General features: G+C 40.0%; 1 long non-coding RNA gene across 1 annotated transcript in view; it reads right to left on the bottom strand.

The window, feature by feature from the left end:
- LOC122560185 overlaps window positions 1–19,673 on the bottom strand; it is a 32,717-nt gene extending 13,044 nt beyond the window's left edge. The window contains exons 1-3 of the long non-coding RNA XR_006314688.1: window positions 19,374–19,673; window positions 18,926–18,996; window positions 1,054–1,160 (exon numbers count right to left, since the gene is read on the bottom strand). This is a non-coding gene — a long non-coding RNA (uncharacterized LOC122560185). The remainder of the gene's footprint in view (window positions 1–1,053; window positions 1,161–18,925; window positions 18,997–19,373) is intronic.
- Window positions 19,674–20,739: the final 1,066 nt, after the last annotated feature.

Genomic DNA, 20,739 nt, shown 5'->3' on the forward strand with positions numbered 1-20,739 from the left:
AGCAAAAAAGTTAAATCCATTTTACATAGATGTAAGACAGATGTGTATTATACTGGATATAATTTAGTAACAGGCTGTTAGTTAGTTAGTTAGTTAGTTAGTCAGTGGCTCTTACAACACACACAATTGGAGATCTAAGAAACATTGGGCTGTGGAACTTTGTACAGTCTGCTTAAACATTTAGAGTTGTAAGAAACATGAAGGCTATGAGAAAGTAAAAGCAGTGACATGGTTCTACGAATGAACAGTGTTTTCAAGCCTAATGTAAAACACTGAAAAAGCTGTTGTAGATAATAGAGAACAACTTAAATCCACCAATGGTTTCAGGGGTCCCGGTGATGCATTAAGCATTTTACACATTTTTTGAGTTATATCTTCAGACAGTGTCACAAAGGAATTGGTAGCCAAAATTTTAAATGTTGTTATCAGTAATACAGTTAACTACAAAAAAGGCCATTACAACAGAAAATAAGTCAATAAATAATATGATGTTTAAACTGGTAGTTGGAACAAGCATTAGACTACAAAAAAACTCAAGCTTGTCCTCTGGCACCAAGTACAAAGGCTTCAAGTATTTATACACTTTTAGATACAAAGGTCAAATGCATAAAACACCTCTCCTCAAAGTTACCTGGTGTCACCCTGATGCCACTGAATATAAACAAAAAAAAATCAAACTCTCATATTGTGAAACATATTGTTAATGGAGTGAATTAAATAAGCTCAAAATTTATATACTGTGTACTCCAAGTTTCTTTAAGGAGTGACATTTTCTACACAATGAGCTGTAAAAATAAGGGCATTTTAAATAAGCTGTAAAAGGCCTTTTGACAAACATTTTGCATTTTGTTGTAAGTAACGTTGTCTAAATAACTGGCATGGTACCAAGATAACACGTGGAAGAAATGCAACATCTGCAAAAAATTACATTAAAGCAACTTCCTGTCCAAAGAAAATATCAGCTGATTCTTTTTACATTGAAGAAGTTAAGCATGCAACACTTATCTCAGTACAGTAGTTAATCTTGAGATGAGAAAAGGTACATTACTGTACCATAAGGATTCATTCCAGAATACAGCTACAGCAGCCAGTTTTCTGCAGCAAACTTCACTGATGCAATTCTAAAATTTACTCCAGGCCTGGATGATATCAGGGGAGCACTAAGGAAGTAAAGGCATGAAGAGTGTTGGCATTTTATTAGATGGAGTGAAAGGACAGCATAGTAAAGAAAAACAGTACAGCTGCAACAAAACACATTCCATATGGAAAAGGAGATTACTGGAATTGAATTGCAGGACTTCAATAATATCACTGGGTATGAATTGTCGTCATTTTTACACCAAACTGTCTGGTTTTATCAGGAATACCAAAATATACTAAGTTTTAAGGTGGCTTTACCACATGGTTGAAAAGTTGACAGTTCATTTATTCATTTATTGCTGTTGCACAATTTAGGTGTGGCCAGTTTTCATGGACAACCAAGATCAAATCTTGAAAATTGATACTAACATGTACATTTGGCTTTTAAAATTTGCATTCAAAGCTTCACTCAATAGTGATTTTAAAAGATAAGAGTTTTCTTGCCCAGTTGCTCAGAGGGGGTTAACCAAATCACACAATGGCCCAATTATGAGTCACTTCCTACTCCCAGAGGCCGCTTGTGGAGGGGTCTACAGAAAGAGACCTGGAGACAACAGCTGTCCCACGTTCAAGTTGTGGCAGTCACTATAACAACCATCCTCCCCATTTGCCCAGGGCCACACACCTAGCCCTGGCTCCCACACAGATGAACCTACTAAGGCTTCTTTGTTCTTCATATGCAGCCTCAGCAATTGCCAACACTAAACGTGGCACTGCTGAGTACTGGCAGTTCCTCGGCAGAAGCTGACATCCTCAACTGGATAGCAGTTCCAAAGGGGGTCTGCTAGCTGCATGTTACCAGCAGAAATGCCACCCTGTGAAGCAGAGAAGGATCATTACTGAGAGACTGTAAGAGATCACTGTGCAATAGAGAGGGACCACTATAGAGACTGGAAAGCAGAGATGGATCCCAAAAATGGAGGAGGAGAATCAAACCGCAACATCATAAGTTGGTCACAGGGTAAGTTCCTGATACTGATTCGAGAGAGAGTTGGGAGCAACAACAGTGAAAAGGGAACAATGGGCAGAAGATAAACTGAGCAAGAGAAAAAGAGAGAGGAAGAGAAATGGGAGCAACAGTGTTCTGGTGATGCTCCTAAATTTGGCTAAAAAAATGGAGAAAGAAAAATCAAACAAACCAACAAAAACAAGATGGATTGATTAATGAGTATTGCTGCTGAATTCCTCGCAGGAATGACTCTAAGCAGCTGTGAGATTGTACTGGTACTGGTTCTCCATGTTTTAGTGACATGAATAGAAGGTATGTAAGGAACTTCGACAGCACCTTCCAAACTCACAACCTCAATTACCTAAAATGACACTGGGCAGCACATATATGTGCAGTTTCCTCCCCAAGCCACACACTGTCCTGATTTGGAAATAAAAATTTTAAAATTGCCATTCATAGAATCGTACAGCACTTCAGTACAATTTGTCCATGCAAACTAGTCCCACCCTTCGTTAATATCCTAGAACACCCTCCCTCACATCAGTGTGCGTCTATCTGCAACAACAGTTTACCATCACAGCACGGTGGCACAGTGGTTAGCACTGCTGCCTCACAGCACCAGAGACCCGGGTTCAATTCTCGCCTCAGGCGACTGACTGTGTGGAGTTTGCACATTCTCCCCGTGTCTGCGTGGGCTTGCTCCGGTTTCCTCCCACAGTCCAAAAATGAGCAGGTTAGGTGAATTGGCCATGCTAAATTGCCCGTAGTGTTAGGTGAAGGGGTAAATGTAGGGGAAGTGGGTTGCTCTTCGGAGGGTCAGTGTGGACTTGTTGGGCCGAAGGGCCTGTTTCCACACTGTAAGTAATCTAATCTAAATTCACCTTCTCTCGGGCAACTAAGGACATGCAATAAATACTGGATCAGCCAGTGATACACATCCATGAGTGTATAATAAAAACTGGAAAGGTTTATTAGCATAAGTAGTTAATTATTAGCAGAAGAAGGTTTATGAGTATAAGGTTTATCATTTAACCAAGGAATGGCAGTCCCACTCGACACGTAATATGTGTGAAATCCAGCATGCTTCCTATATCCTGGATAACCAATGCAAGGAAATTATTGCCAGTTATACAATCATAGAGATGTACAGCACAGAAGCAGACTTCAGTCCAACTCGTCCATGCCGACCAGATATCACAAATTAATCTAGTCCCATTTGCCAGCACTTGACCTGTATCCCTCTAAATCCTTCCTATTCATATACCCATCCAGATGTCTTTTAAATGTTGTAATTGTACCAGCCTCCACCAGGTCCTCTGGCAGTTCATTCCTTACACGCACCACTTTTGCATGAAAATGTTGCCTCTTAGGTCCCTTTTGAATCATTCTCCTCTCACCCTAAACCTACGCCCTCTAGTTCCGGACTCCCCCACCCCAGGGAAAAGACCTTGTCTATTTACCCTATCCATGCCCATCATGATTTTATAAACTTCAATAAGGTCACCTCACCCCTCAGCCTCCAACGCTTCAGGGAAGACAGCTCCAGTCTATTCAGCCTCAAGCTCCAAAGCTCCATCTGGAGAATGCAGCCAGAGCTAGGTTCATGGTGCCATGTGTGGATTAGCGTTGTAGGTGGGCACAATGAAGACTTGAAGAGCAATCACAATAGCAGATTTGATAGTTGAAACATTTAGGTGTTGCTGCAGCACTACAATGGCAATTACCAGTGCAGCCCGAGGTGAAGCACTAAAGTACAGAAGTGACCAGTACATGGATTCAAAGGAGTGCCTTAAGAGTTTACAGACTGGCACGTGATACATGCCAAAATCGGTGGATGTGGAACGTGCGCATCCAATGCCTACAGCATTAGTTTAGACTGCTGGATATTTAGCTCAGTAACATTATCATATCACCATCTGCATTCATAATAGGAAAACTACCAGTGAGCAACAGAAATTTACTGTTATCTTTATATTGAGGAAGTATCCAGAGTCAAGGCAACTTTGGCAGAAAGGAGAGAGGCTCATTGGAGCTTTAGGTGCTCCATTCACATCTAATAAGAAATGATTTACTGGTGCATGCTGAAGATCGGGCTCACAACTAAATTGTAAATGCCTGATTTATATATTATAATAAACTCTGGCCTCTGCACAGCAGCACATAAAAACACCATGTAATCACTATGCTAAAATGGCAACAGGCCGTGTGTTTGGTTGTGATCTGTGATTTTTCATTTTCACATGTCCTGACCATTTCCTGTATGTTTCGGAGAGGGGTTAACACCAGAAGGAAAATATAATGTTCAATTAAAGTTTTTTTTAGCCATTCCAGGGTATCTGCTCTTGGAATAAGCTCAAATAAACATAGAAACATGGAGGAGTAAGCCATTCAGCCCTTCAAGCCTGCTCTACTATCCCAATATGATGATGGCTAATCCTCACTCTTAACGTCATATAACCACTTTCACCCCATACCCTTGATGTTCTAAAATCTGAAAATGGACCTACGGACATTTCTTTGTTGAATACTCAGTGACTTGGCTACAAAGCCTTCAAAGGTTCACTAACCTTTGAATGAAGAAATCTTTGCTCATCTCAATTCTGAATGGCCTACCCCATCTCCTGACATTAACCCCTGGTTCTAGACTCCACAAGAAAGAAAACAAGCTCCCTGCAGCTAGTCTGTCCATCTTGTTAGAATTTTATACATTTCAAATAGACCTTCTCTCATCCTTTTAAACTCATCCTTTAAAGTGAACACAGGCTCAGTCAAGCCAATCTCTTCACATATAAAGGTCCTGCCATCCCTGTTATCAACCTAGAGAACCTCTGCTGCACTCCCTCTATGGCACATATAGCATTTTCTAGGTAGGGAGATCAAAGCGTCACTCAATATTTCATGTGTGGTCTTACCAAAATCCTGTATAACTGCAATAAAACATCTCTACTTCAGTGAAGATCAACATACCACCTGCCTTCCAAATTACTTGCCGCACCTGTCTGTTTTCATTAACTGATGTTCAAGTACATCTTGATCTGTTTGTACATCTACACTTCCCAATACACGACCACTTAAATAATACTTTCTTTCTGTTTTTCATACTAAAGTATATAACTTCACACTTAGACACGTTGTACTGCATCTGCCATGTGTTCACTCACTCACTCAACTTCCATAAATAACCTCAAAGCCTCCTTGCATCCTTCTCACAATCAAGCCCCGTTTATGTATTTGACAAATTCACCATATCGACCAGTTCTGCCTTATCTATTCAAACAGTTACATCCTCAAAAAACTCCAATAGATTAGTTAAGCATGATTTTCCTTTCATAACCCACACTAAGCTGGGCTGGGTTTGTCCAATTCCATAATGCTCTCCAAAATGTCCTATTGTCATGTCTTTCATAACAGACTCTAGCATTTCCCCATTACTGACGTTAGGCTAACTGGTTTGCAATACTGTTTTGTCTCTCCACCAGTTTCAAATAACAGGATTACATTTGCCACCCTCCAGGAACAGCTCCAGAATCTATAAAATTTTGGAAGATGACCAGCAATGCATCCAATTTTTCCAGGACCATTTCCTTTAGTACACAGGAATGCAACTTATCATGCCCCGGTGATTTTTCAGCCTTTAACGCCATTAAATTCACCAGCACTATTTTCTTATTAATACTGTTATCATTGAATTCCATCTTCACTAGACCTTTGGTTCTTTAACATTTCTGGGAGCTTCTTTGTGCTCTCTTTGTGAACACGGAACCAAAGTATGTACTCAATTCTTCTGCCATTTGTTTGTTCCCCATTATAATGTCCCCAACTTCTGACTGTAAGTGACCAACATTTGACTTTAACCAGCATTTTCTCTTCGCATATTTATAGAAGCTTTGATGGTCAGCTTTTATCTTCTTTACATTGTTACTTTCATACTCTATTTTCCCCATCTTGATCAAACATATTGTCTTTTTTTGCTGACTTTGAAAATGCTCCCAATCCTTCGCTTTGCTGTTTTCTCTCTGGCAATCTAATATGTATCCCTTTCGATCTAATATTATCACTAATGTCTTTTGTAAGACATGGTTGAACCACCTTTCCACTTTTAAGACCATAAGACCATAAGACATAGGAGTGGAAGTAAGGTCATTCGGCCCATCGAGTCCACTCCGCCATTCAATCATGGCTGATGCGCATTTCAGCTCCACTTACCAGCGTTCTCCCCGTAGCCCTTAATTCCTCTAGACAACAAGAATCTATCAATCTCGGCCTTGAAGACATTTAGCATCCCGGCTTCCACTGCACTCCGTGGCAATGAATTCCACAGGCCCACCACTCTCTGGCTGAAGAAATGTGTCCGCATTTCTGTTCTGAAATGACCCCCTCTAATTCTAAGGCTGTGTCCACGGGTCCTAGTCTCCTTGTCTAACGGAAACAATTTCCTAGCGTCCACCCTCTCCAAGCCATGTATTATCTTATAAGTTTCTATTAGATCTCCCCTTAATCTTCTAAACTCCAAAGAATACAATCCCAGTATCCTCAGCCATTCCTCATATGTTAGACCTGTCATTCCAGGGATCATCCGTGTGAATCTCCGCTGGACACGTTCCAGTGCCAGTATGTCCTTCCTGAGGTGTGGGGACCAAAACTGGACACAGTACTCCAAATGGGGCCTAACCAGAGCTTTATAAAGTCTTAGGAGTACATCTCTGCTTTTATATTCCAACCCTCTTGAGATAAGAGACAACATTGCATTCGCTTTCTTAATCACGGACCCAACCTGCATGTTTACCTTTAGAGAATCCTCGACTAGCACTCCCAGATCCCTTTGTGCTTTGGCTTTATTAATTTTCTCACCATTTAGAAAGTAGTCAATGCTTTTATTCTTTTTGCCAAAGTGCAAGACCTCGCACTTGCTCACGTTAAATTCCATCAGCCATTTCCTGGACCACTCTCCCAAACTGTCTAGATCCTTCTGTAGCCTCCCCACTTCCTCAGTACTACCTGCCTGTCCACCTAACTTCGTATCATCGGCAAAATTCGCTAGAATGCCCCCGGTTCCCTCATCCAAATCATTAATATATAATGCGAACAGCTGTGGCCCCAGCACCGAACCCCGCGGGACACCGCTCGTCACCGGCTGCCATTCTGAAAAAGAACCTTTTATCCCAACTCTCTGCCTTCTGTTAGACAGCCAATCCTCAATCCATCCCAGCAGCTCACCTCGAACACCATGGGCCCTCACCTTGCTCAGCAGCCTCCCGTGTGGCACCTTATCAAAGGCCTTTTGAAAGTCTAGATAGACCACATCCACTGGGTTTCCCTGGTCTAACCTACTTGTCACCTCTTCAAAAAATTCCAACAGGTTTGTCAGGCATGACCTCCCTTTACTAAATCCATGTTGACTTGTTCTAATCAGACTCTGCTCTTCCAAGAATTTAGAAACCTCATCCTTAATGATGGATTCTAGAATTTTACCAACAACCGAGGTTAAGCTGATTGGCCTATAATTTTCCATCTTTTGCCTTGATCCTTTCTTGAACAAGGGGGTTACAACAGCCATCTTATAATCATCCGGGACCTTTCCTGACTCCAGTGACTCTTGAAAGATCTCAACCAATGCCTCTGCTATTTCCTCAGCCACCTCTCTCAGAACTCTAGGGTGTATCCCATCGGGGCCAGGAGATTTATCAATTTTAAGACTTTTTAACTTTTCTAGCACTATCTCTTTCGTAATGGCAACCATACTCAACTCAGCCCCGTGACACCCTTTAATTTTTGGGATATTACTCATGTCTCCCACTGTGAAGACTGACGCAAAGTACTTGTTAAGTTCTCCTGCTATTTCCTTATCTCCCATCACTAGGCTTCCTGCATCAGTTTGAAGTGGCCCAATGCCTACTTCTGCCTGTCGTTTGTTTCTTATGTACCAGAATATCAATTCTGGTATGACATTTATGTGGATTAGAGTAGAAAGAAAAATCTCTACCCTGTGGATGAAGACATCTCCATACATCTACTAATCCTAATTCTTTGTTCAGATCCATCAATTGTCTAGATCTGGGAGATACTCCTGCAGTACTCTTGGGAATCCTATCTATTTCCGGATCCATAATACAATTAAAGTCTCCCCCTATAATTATATGACGGGCATCAAAAGCCATCAATTTTGAAAAGCCTTCCGTTATAAATTTAAAGGGGTGTGCCGAGGGGCAGTACAAATTTAAAATCCCACATTCCTCTCCATTTATGAGGGCTTTAATCAAGATATATCGTCCAGATTCGTCTTTTATCTGCTTTAGGATTTTGAAAGGGAAATTCTTCCGAAAAGAATAACAACTCCCCTGCTTTTTGAGCTAAAAGAAGAAAAAAAGACCTGATCACATCCGCCCTGTCGTAATTTCAAGTGTTCTTGTCTAATCCCTCCCCGGTTAATCTTTCTTTTCTTGGGAATGAACCTCTGTACAGTGTCCTCAATTATACCTACAAACTCCTGCCATTTTTGCTCTACTGTCTTCCCGGTTAGCCTCTGCTTCCAGTCTATTTTAGTTAGTTCCTCTCTCATGCCCTCATCATTACCTTTATTCAACTGTAACACCATTACATCCGATTTTGCCTTCTCCCTTTCAAACTCCAGACTGAACTCTACCATATTATGGTCGCTACTTCCTAAGGGTTCCCTTACTTTAAGATCTTTTATAGAGTCTGGTTTAGTTTTGTGCCAGACAAGAAAGAATAATTGCTGCAAATCATGTACATGTTCTTTAAATATTAACCATTGCCTGTCAGCCATCATCCCTTCAAGTAATGTTCCCCATTTATCATAGCAAGTTCACACCTCAAACCCCTGTAGTTCCCTTTATTTAGATTCAGGACCCTAGTTTTGGATTTGGTTACTTCACTCTCCACATTATTGAAGAATTCTATCAATGCACTTTCCCCAAGGCACCCTTCACAAGACTGTTAATTAATCCACTCTCAGTGCACAGTACCCAGTCTCGAATAACCTGTTCTTTGGTTGGTTCGTCAACATACTGGTTTAAAAAAATCATGTACACAGGAACCTCAATTATCCGAATGACACGGGCGGGGAGTATTTTGTCAGATAATCGAATGTTCAGACATTCGAATGCCAGATAATACAGTTTAGCCAGGCATCGGGACCTTGTGATCTTGTCCGCATAATCCGAGATTCAGATTATCGAATGCCGGATAATTGAAGTTCCTCTGTATACACACCAACAAACTCAATTCCAAAATTTGGGAGGCAGTGAAGTAGTGGTAATATTGCTGGACTAGTAATACAGAGCCACAGGTTAATATTTTGGGGAAGAGGTTCAAATCCCAAATAGTGAAATTGGAATTCAATAAAAATATGAAATAAAAAGCTAGCCTAATAGCTGCAATGTAATTGTTTCTGACTAATAAACCCACTGCTGTTATTACTTGGTCTAGCATACATGTAACACAGCAATGTGATTGACTCTTAATTGCCTCTGGACAATGAGGGATGGGAAATATGTGCTGGCCTGGCCAGTGATGCCCACATTCCAGGAACAAATAAAACAAATCATTGCTAGTTTGGTTTGTCCAATCTATGTGTAAATTAAAGCCATCCATGATTACAGCTGTACTCATGTTGATGCATGAGGCCTATAAACATTTTCAAATTCTTTTTATAAGCAAGAATATTTGGAAATGTGTAATAAATGGATCTGTTACTATTACGTTTTTATTATTCATTTATGTAGGTATTACTGGTAGGCCATCATTTATTGTTCATCAGCAAATGTCCAAAGGGCAGTTAAGAGTTAACTACATTGCTTCGGGTCTGGAATTACATGTAGGCCAGACCAGGTAAGGATAGCAGTTTCCTTCCCTAAAGGAAATTAGTGATCCTGGTGGGTTTTTCCCTAACAAACAAAAATGGCTTCACAGTCATCATTAGACTCTTAATTTCATATTTTATTGAATTCAAATTCCACTCTGGATTTGGACCCAGGTCCTCAGAGCATTACCTGGGTCTCTGGATTAATTATTAAGCAGCAATACCACTAGATCATCACCTCATGCTATTTGGCTCTATGTGTTTAAAAATATGAACATTAGTCAGTCCCTATGTTAACTTTTTCCATTACCTTTAATGTACAGGGGAATTTAATGTACAGGGGAACTTTGCTACAACTTCTCTGTTATCAATTCATTTGTTTCAAATAGGCAATTTAACATTAACATGAATCCAGTTCACTGGCAGTACTAAATATTATGGTCTACTGCTTCTCATAACAAGTTAAAGTTCTGTGGTTTTGAAGCTCATGGCCAGTGCAAACTTTGCTGATTTTTACATAAAAATGTGGATTAATCAGTGCTTGAATAAATGTTTTAGTAAAATTGTGACATTTAGTAGCTTGCAATTGGGGACATGTCTGTGATTAATAAATTTTAAAGTGACTACTTGTTGGATATTGCTTTGAGGTAAAGAGAAATCAAAAACTTCAAGTCACACTAATAGAGCCTTCTACTATTTCAGAAAAATCAAGCTTCTTCACATACTTATTAACAAAATAATCCCGAACCGATAAAAACATTATTATTTTCCAGTACAAATGTAATCACATAAAAGAATGTTGTGCAACATATCATATTTAGCCTATCCTCATTCCTGTGGAGGCCATAAAGAATGTGCTTTTTTTTTGCACAGCACTCCTTTCAAAGGGCTGCCTGTCAGCTTCTGAGGTCATCCAAGGATAAGTACATGCACAGACGTGAATCGATCCAATATATTCAAGCACCATGGGTAATGGCTTCAGGCTGCAGGTGGTAGCGAACATTCAGATGGAATTCATCAATCTGGCCTACAGCAATCTAGTCAGCTGGCCAGATGTTTGGATGAATTTTCTATTTTTCTTTCAGAAAACAATAAGTATTTTGAATTTATATAAATTATAGTTTAGTTGCTAAGTAGCATATACACTGCCTTCAAGGGAATATGACCTCAGCTGACAATTCATGAGGTATTCATGACAGCACTCATTTTTCAGGGACGAAACAGGCTAATTCACAGTATGGAAAGCAGGAAGCATTTATACATTTCCAACTGGAAATGTACTGTAAGCAAATCGCCTTGCAATGATCATACCCGAAACAGGCTTTATGCTGTTCCATATGCAAAAAAACTAGCTTGTGCATTTAGGTCACAAAGAGAGCCATGTCATAGGTCCTTTATTACTAATGGGATATATAATCACCTCAATGTCAAGGCAGGAAGAACAAAAGTACTCCATCCCACATTTAAAGAATTTGGATTTCTTTGGCTCATGTCTGGTCCATTCAGTCACTTTCCTTGAACTGGCCTCTGATTTTCTTCCCAATCTAGCCACTGGTCTCACTTCCCAGTCTCTGACTTCCTGACCTAGCCTCCAGCTGGAAAGAATACTGAGAGTACCAAGGGAATATACTCTGGGCACAGACCTTCAAAGTGGCTTAGCAACATCATACTGACTGAGCTGGCAGAATCCCAAAGCATTTACCAACTAGACTAGGTCTATGGTAGGTGGTGACAGGACCAAAAAGTAAAAGCTACTTGACCTCAACCTCACCATTGTATTGCCTCAGAGTTATCTGTCCATGACACTATTGGTAGGAGAGACCAGTACGCAGATGTACAGTCATACAGCACTGAAAGAGACCCTTCGGTCCACCCAGTCCAAACATAATCCCAACAAATACTAGGCCAACCTGCTTGCTCCTGGCCCCTATCCTTCCAAACCTTTCCTATTCATGTGGATATCCAACTGCCTTTTAAATGTTGCAATTGTATCCACATCTACCACTTCATTAGGAAGTTCATTCCACACACGAACCGCCCTCTGTGTAAAAAAATTTGCCTATCATGTCTTTTTAAAAATTTCTCTCTTCTCACCTTAAAAATGTGTCCCCTAGTCTTGAAATTCCCCCATCCTAGGGAAAAGACAACTACCGTTAGCACTGTCTGTACCCCTCATTATTTTATAAACTTCTATAAAGTCACCTCTCAATCTCTTACGCTCCAGTGAAAGAAGTCCCAGCCTATCCAGCCTTTCTTTATATCTCAACTTTCCACACCTGATAACATCCTGGTAAATTGCTTCTGAACCATCTCTTTGTGTTGTACGACCATTCTGTGAATGGAATAGATTCAGGCAGATCTAGAAGACCAAAAAGAGACACTCAGGAGGTGGTGTTGGTCACTAATAGCAGCAAAATTGTATTCAAACATAACATGTATCTTCATGATCTGCCATGGAATCATCAAGCCAGGGACCCAAACCTGGTTATATGTTACATATGGAGTGCAGGCAAGCATGTCAGTTTCAGCACCAAGCATACCCAGAAATGAGGTGCGCACACAAAAAAGCTGCAACAGTCTTCTGTATGCACGTTAAACAACAGAACCCAGTTTGTGATAGAGTAAGTAAAAAGGTAAAGTCATCATAGTTTTAGGTGACTATCAGCTGCTTTCTCATTAGAGAGGGATAATGAGTGATGGGTTTAACCTGAGGGTCACCTTCAGCCCAGGCTGAAAAGGTGGAAACTTCATTGTAACCTCAGCCAGTACAGGAATTGAATCTACACTATTGGCATCACGCTATTGTCCAGCCAACTGAGCTAACCAATACCAAGTGATCCAGTAAATGATCCACAATTAACAGACCAGGTCAAAGCTCTGCACTCTTTCCACATTCAGTCATAATTGACAGTGGACAATTAAGGAAGTAAACAGACGAGGGGATGCCACAAACATCCTCAAATATGGGAGAGGCCAGCACAACAGTGCAAGGACAAGGTTGAAGGGTTTGCAAACACTTTCAGATAGAAGTGACAAGTGAAAGATCTAACTCAGCTTTCTCCTGAGGCCTCCAGATGCCGGTTTTCAGCCAGTTCAATTTACTCCATGTGATATTGTGAAATGGCTGATGGCACGAGGCATACCAAAGACTATGAAATCTAACAATACCCAGCTGTCATACTGAACACATGCTCCAAAACTAGCTAAGACCCAGTCAAGTGGTTCCAGTACGGGTACAACGCCAGCATCTACACAACAATGTCAAAATGTAGCCATATATGTCCAATTCACAAAGGTCAAATCCAATCCAGTAAATTGCCACCTCATCAGTTTATTCGCAATTATTAGTCAAGTGATGGGAGGTGTCTTTGACAGTTCTACCTGCTGGCAGTTACACAATCATAACCTGTTCATTGAAGCTCAGTTTGGGCTCCACCAGGCCACTCAGCTCCTGACCTTTGCTGTAAAGATGCACAGAAGAGTTCAATTCAGAGGGTGGTGGGCGTTTTGAACACATTGCCAGCAGAGGTGGTACAGGCAGACACAGTAGATTCATTTAAGATGCATCTGGATAAATGCATGAGTAGGTGGGGAGTAGAGGGATGCTTAGGAATTGACCGTTTAGACAGTACATTTGGATCGGCTCAGTCTTGGAGGGCCGAAAGGCCTGTTTCTGGGCTGTAAATTTTCTTTGTTCTTTGTATTCAAGAGATGAGGTGAGAGTGACTGCCCTTGACATCAAAGTAGAGTGTGACATCAAGAAGCCCTGAAAATCTTAAACTAATTTAAAATTTAAGGCAATTTATGAGAATTTAAGGCAAATCTTTCAATGGTTGGAATCATACTGGGCAGAAAGGAAGATGGTTGTGATTGTTGGAGGTCACTCGTCTCTGTTCCAGGACATTTCTGCTGGAATTCTTCTTGGGAGAGTCTTTAGTTGCTTCATTACTGACCTTTCCTTCCCCATAAGGTCAGAAGTGGGACTGTTCACTGATGATGACAATGTTCAGTACTAATCACAGTTCCTGATACTGAAGCAGTCTATGTCCAAATGCACCACGTGAACATTAAAGATTGGGTGAAAAGTGACAAATAACATTCAAACCACCAAGTATGAGACTGAGACCACCTCCTACAAGAGGAAATCATACCATCTCTCCTTGGCATCAATGACATTACTATTGTTGAAAAGCCCACCCCCAACACTCTGACAGAACAGTGGGTTTCATTGATCAGAAACCTAAAAATCTAACTGGACAAGTCATATCAACACTGTGAGTACAAAAGCATGTCAGAATGTGAGTTCTACAGCGAGTAACTCATCTCATCTTCCCAAAGCCTGTTCACCATCTAGGCACACAGTTTTTCAAAACATTTTCTCATGCCTTTGTTGTCCATCCTCAATTCCACTTGAGCTGAATGGCTTGTTCAGTCATTCCATAAAAGGTAGCTAAGAGTCAACCACATTGCTGTGGATCTGAAGTAACATGGCAACCAGACCAGGTGAGAACAGCAGCTTTTCTTCCCTAAAGGATGTCAGTGAACAACAGGGTTTTATGACAATTGTTGATGGCTGTCAATATTACCATTACTTAAGACTATCTTTCAGCACCAGCTTTACTGACTGAATTTATAACCACCAGCTACTGTGGTGGGATTTGAACTTGCGTCTCCTGAATATTAGGTCTACTTAACTGGGCATCCCAATGACATTCCCACTATGCCACATCTACACCTGCCTTGAATGCGCAACTCCACCAAACTCAAGAAGCTTAATAGCATCCAAACAAAACTGTTCTGAGTCATCACAGATTTCGCTGTTTGTTGATACATGTATTTTCAATGAGGGCCTCTGGCCTTGGAGCAACTGTGAACAGTTTAGTGCATTAGAAATAGCAGTAGAACAGACAAAAACGTTGAGACACCTCACAAGGTGTCCTATGATACAGGGAGTCAGAGACAGAATCAGTTTGTTTAAAGAGTGCTGCTAGCTCAGCAAACTCTAAAAAGGAAGGTTTGGGGAAAATTGTCCTCAGTAGCTTGGAAGAAAATGCCAAAAGCAGAAAACAGCTCGACGCTGAGTGGATAGAGAATCCATCTGTTTGTTCTGACAGCATTTAGAAGTCAATGAGAACAAAGCTTCAGAAACCAATTTAAGCCATGCGAACTGCAGAAGAAACTTTTAAAGTGTGTTGACATCTCATTGAGGTTTGAGTAACCATAAGACTGTTGTAGAAATAAATCTTTTATTTCTAATAATTGTAATAAAACCATTTCAAATTGTAATTGTATAGTGTAAAACAGATTTTTTTTCTTTTGTGAGTAATAAACTTTGATGTTCTTTTGTTGAAAGGACATTGGCAGCCTCCCATGAATATGTTCAGAGACTGATCGCCACAATAAACAAATAAGCAAAAGTAAAACAGGTTATCCATCAAGCCAGGCTTTACTCTGGGATCTGACTGCCTGGTATTACCATCAGATAGGATCAGAACAACATGAAAGACACAATGCTGCCAAATGTCATTGAGTACAGGTACAGTAAAACCAAGAATTATGGCAGTGCAGTGGTTGTGTTACAAAACTAGCAATCTGAAATGTGATTTTAGACATTAAAGCCCAATTAGCTAATAATGCCCATTGGGGAAGAAAGTCTGTTGTCCTTATCCAGGCTGGTTTATATGTAACAATTATCATGAAGGGTACATATATCTTTGTAGGTAGAAGCACAGAAAAATGGTAGTTACATTCACATCAGGTCCGACTGAGGAAGAATATTATCTTTTTCAAATTGTTTCAAAATTGAGACAAGTATCATTTGTTCAGATGCATAGAGGACCTAATAGTCATAGAATCATAGAATCGCTATAGTGTGGAAAGACACCATTTGGCCCATAGAATCTGCACTGACCCTCTGAACAGCATCCCTTCCAGACCCAGACCCCCATCCTATCCCCGTAATGCCGCATTTCCCATGGTTAACCCACCTAGCCTGTACATTCCTGGACACTATGGGCAATTTAACACAGCCAATCCACCTAATGTGCACATCTTCGGACTGTGAGAGGAAACCTGAGCACCTGGTGGGACATTCTGAAAATATCAAGCAGTGCATAATCCCTAATAAGCATATTTTAAAATCTTATTATTTCATTATTTACATTGCAGCACCTGGCAAATAGGAGCTAAGAATCATTTTTAAGAAAACCTTTTAAGATATATTTCCTCAACAGTTAATACATTGTATCTCTTTCCTAAGAGATTACACCATTAGCACATAGGGCCCTGCATTTAGGCTATTCTACTTGTCATTCCACTGGCAATGTTCCTTCAATTCCAATTCCTAAGGTATAAGCATATCTGGCATAGACCCAGTTAGTCATTCGTTATTACTCTGGTTAGCCACATAAAGAATTATTACCCATTGCTAATACTACCAGCCATCTCTCCTGCCCTCTCCACCTGCAAGTTTCTCAAGGGCTTCTTTGTCAATAACATTTGGGCCATTTTTTTCATCTGCCATTGCTACATTAATCCACTCTCCACTCCCACCAATACAGCACTCACTTTCCCATCATGTCAAACTTCCATTTCCGAGCTACTACCTATCTTAGCCCTGCACCTTTGTTTCTCTTAGTTTTGTCCAATTTCTCACAGCTTTTCCAATTGATCTTACCCAGCAGAACCAACTGCTACTACCTATGCTTCATAAAATATTGATCACCCAACCTACCTTCCTGATCCATACGTCAAAATTAAATCACTCCCTCTTTTAAACTCACCAACACCACCTCTTTATTTAGACTAACACAACCTCTGTCCTTGAAAACTACATCACCACATCTAACCTCTCTTTACTCTCCACCATGCTCATATGCAAGTAGTCTACCAAATTCACCACAAGACTTCCCTTCACATCATGTCTGAATGTCTCCAACCATATTAAGTAGTGGAAAGACTGAAACCACTGTGTTTGACCCCTGCACAAATCCTTTGTCCTCATCATTGATTTCCTCTCTGAAAAGTCACAATTGTCAACAGGACCAGATATTTAGCAGCTATAGTATCCTAAATAATTCCAAGATGAATTTCTCATTGCAAAATCTCCTTGCCATAGACCTTCCCTACTCACCTATTTCAATCTAGTTGCTGAAAACATCATTTATGTCTTGGTCACTACCACTTGTAGAAACTCTTAATGTGCTCCTGGCCAAACTCTTGAACTCCTATATCATTTAACACTGCTGCCAAATATTCTATCCTGTACTAAGTCCCACTCATCTAGAACTCTGTCCTTGTTGATTTATATTGACTCCAATTAAAAATTTCCATTTTGGCTGTCAATAAATGTAGAATTCAAAGTTGGATGCAGTAAATTCAAATAATTTATTACTACAGGCACCATCTAGCATCAACTTCCAGTTACGCCTAATCCCATGTGTCTTTTTGGCAGAGCAAATATGATCTGGGATTTCAGTTACTCTTATTTGGATGAAAACGTTAGAAAACTATGGTCCACTTGAAGAAAGATTGTATGTTTAAGAGTAAAAAGCAGCTTAGATTGGTAAACACATGACCACTACCAACTTGAACGACAAGGGTAGTAAATACATAGAAACACTACCACCTTGATGTTTCTCTCCAATCCACTCACCATCGTGACTTATTACTGCTCCTTCAGAGTTACTGGATCAAAATCCTGGAGCTCCCTCCCTAATGGCATTGTGGGTGTACCTATTGCAAATGGACTGTCGCAGTTCAAGAATGCAGCCAAACAGCACCTCCTCAAGGGCAACTAGGGATGGGCAATAAATGCTTGCCTCAGTCATTGACACCAACATCTCATGAATGAATTAACTCACATTATAGTTTTTGTTAATAAGAATATCTTCATGTTTTCATTTGTCAAGATTCTAAATTTTGGAAGTCTCTCCTAAAATATCTTTAAAATATTCCTTAAAACCCACATGTGAATTAATTCTTGGTCACCTTATATCAAATTATAAACTAAAATAACACACTGAATGCTCTTTGGAAGATTTTATTCCTTCAAAGATGCAATAAGATTGTTGCATTCACAATTCATTCTGAGTAATAAAAGGAAAAATTGATTACAGTTTTTGCATTCCAATAATTCAGAGTTTGTGAAAGATATCAACCAAGAACAATTTATTATTGAGTAATTGCTTTAATATTTTACTGTTTTTAGCTTACTAAATCATTTTTAGCCATAAGACTTGATTTACACTTTAAAAGTTGAAAGTTTAAAAATAATTTAATTCTATGCTGACTATTCAAAAGTAACAGAATTATTTTAAGAATCAATACAAAAGCTCAATGAAAAAATTAACAAGAAATAAAAGGTACTACTTGAATAATTTTAAGTGTAAATGAGAACCTGATCATTGGAATTCAGCAAGCTGTGCCGAAATGTTGAGACATGGCTAAATTCAATGAGAGGAGACTAGTATAAATCCCAACACAGACTCTTTAAAAGACTGAATGACCTGTTTCTATGATGTATACTTTCTGCAATTTAAAATATAAAAGAATCAATGTAACAACAATAAAGCCTTTACTGAGTAAATACAGGAATTCAAATCGTTCTAAAACCCAAAATCCAAAAGATTTTATTAAATTAATACATGCATGAAATTACTGAAAAATTACCAAATTGGTCAATATATTTGGAAAATATGTGTTAAAAATGTAGGTTCTCAAAATGAGTATCATTTCAAAATGTCTAGTTCCGGAAAATGAAAATTAATAGATGAATTAAGCCCCCAGTCTGAAACAGGATCACGTTCTAAAGGAGTTTGGATAAGATAAACCAAAAACTGCACACCTATATGTATAAACTGTCATTGGTGATCAATTATAAAAGCATCCATTTTCCCAAGGAGATGAATAACCGCAGCAGCGTACACACAGATATGTGATTCGTTTGACATTTATTAACCAGGAACGCTCTAAATCATAACTACACATTTTTGTTTGAGACGATCAATCCTTACCCCTAACTGCATGTTTTGTTGGCAGAGGCGGGACTGCAGGCAGGTCTCCCCAGTTCCTAAAGGGGAACAAACTATGAGGGAAAGAACATGCACTGTTTTTATATATAATTATTTACAATGTTATAACAATGATTTTTTTCAAACACATATTGTTAATTTCATGTTCTTAATATCTGAAATACCAAAAGAAAGATGGAATTTAAAGCAACCTAAATGTACAATAACCAACATAAAACCACGTTCTAAATCTGCAATGGTTGAAAGAAAACTAAGTCGGACCATTCGCTTCTAAGACAGAAAGAACAAAAGGACGCTCGTAAGGATAGCTCAACACAGCGCTTACCACTAGAGAACGAGCTGGTCCAGAGCAAAATCAACATTGTTAAATAAAAATAATGCTTTTAAAAGCTGAACTGCAGAATAGATTGCTTCACGGTACAATACTTACAGACAAAGCCCTCTGCCCCGCTCCACCTTCTACCCTACATAGAGATCTGCAATGTAGCTCCCAAAATAGGGAGCATTTTTTTTTCCGTAAAGGCAATGATTACTGCACTCCAAAAAATGAAGTACAGTCAGCGCTTGAAAAGCTCCCAAAAAAGCTGGTTTACTGTCTACCCCAGTGCCCGTAGTTGGAGTGTACGGAACAATGAGCTAATTCTGTAGCTTGTTGGCATTAATCCAAACATTCAGCACTGGTAGTGGTGCTGCTGCAAAGCCAGACTGCTTACTCTGCATGAATAATCAACTCAAAGTCCCCCCTGTCTGGGACTGGCAGCCAATCAGCGACGATCAACCCGCGATGCCACCGCTCAACCCAACCTGCTTACCCAGGCCCAGCCTATCCCCTCCTCCCATTGGTGCCATGACGTCACCGGCGTTCTATTTTGGAACGTTGCTAGCCTCGAAGAGCGTCGCGCGCGTTGCAGCTGCCTGTCAATCAAGCGCCAAGAGACCACAGCAAGTTAGGATGCGGGCCGCTTTCTATATCCCGTACAGTACTGCTGTGTTGACTCATAGCCAGGGACACTCCAACTGGGAGTTGTGGGTTTCATGGAGCTGATGTTATATAAGGTAATCGAGCAACATTTCAGACTCGAGCCAATACCAAAAGGGGAAAAAAAGCGTGCACATAGTCTAATATTAACAATCAAAAATCTAGTGAACTGTCAGCACTGCACGTTATTCCGAAATACTTTTGGAAAGTAAGGTGTATCATTGCAAAAATCATATGCTGCACTTTAAAAAACATCAATCAAAATATCAACATCGGTGCATTCTGTTTGCATCCATAAATATTTGGGTATATGCTCCTGCTGGAATATCCGCAAGATGGCACAATTTTAGTACTGGTATTTACATAGTATTGAAGTTGGAAGGTGCAAAGAAAATGTCATTTAATTATTGTTTTACAAACCAAACAATAAATTGGCACAATTCCTTTGATGATACCAAGTAGTTCCTGTCCCTTTAAACGGTTACCGAGCGAGGTTATAATGATGCAATCGCTATGTACAATGCAGACACAAGTGCAGCGAACCCCAAATTTTGTTGATTTTTCTTTAAACACTGGTAATACATCTTTTCGATCCAGATTCTGTCCTTTGAGTCTGTGCGGGTATTCCAGGGTCCAGAAAGGCACATCCTTTCTTTCGGATTGAGCTGCCATGGAAACCTCATTTAGAAAGTAATCTACCACAAATTCTGGGAATCTGAAGTAGAAGCAGCAAATGATGGAAATACAGGCAGCGGCTGGGGAAGGACAAGCGCGGTTAACCGCCCGAATCTCCTGGAAGGGTACGGGTTGCAACCAG

This window comes from Chiloscyllium plagiosum, chromosome 2 (assembly GCF_004010195.1).
Source record: "Chiloscyllium plagiosum isolate BGI_BamShark_2017 chromosome 2, ASM401019v2, whole genome shotgun sequence".
In the NCBI taxonomy this organism is placed as follows: Eukaryota; Metazoa; Chordata; class Chondrichthyes; order Orectolobiformes; family Hemiscylliidae; genus Chiloscyllium; species Chiloscyllium plagiosum.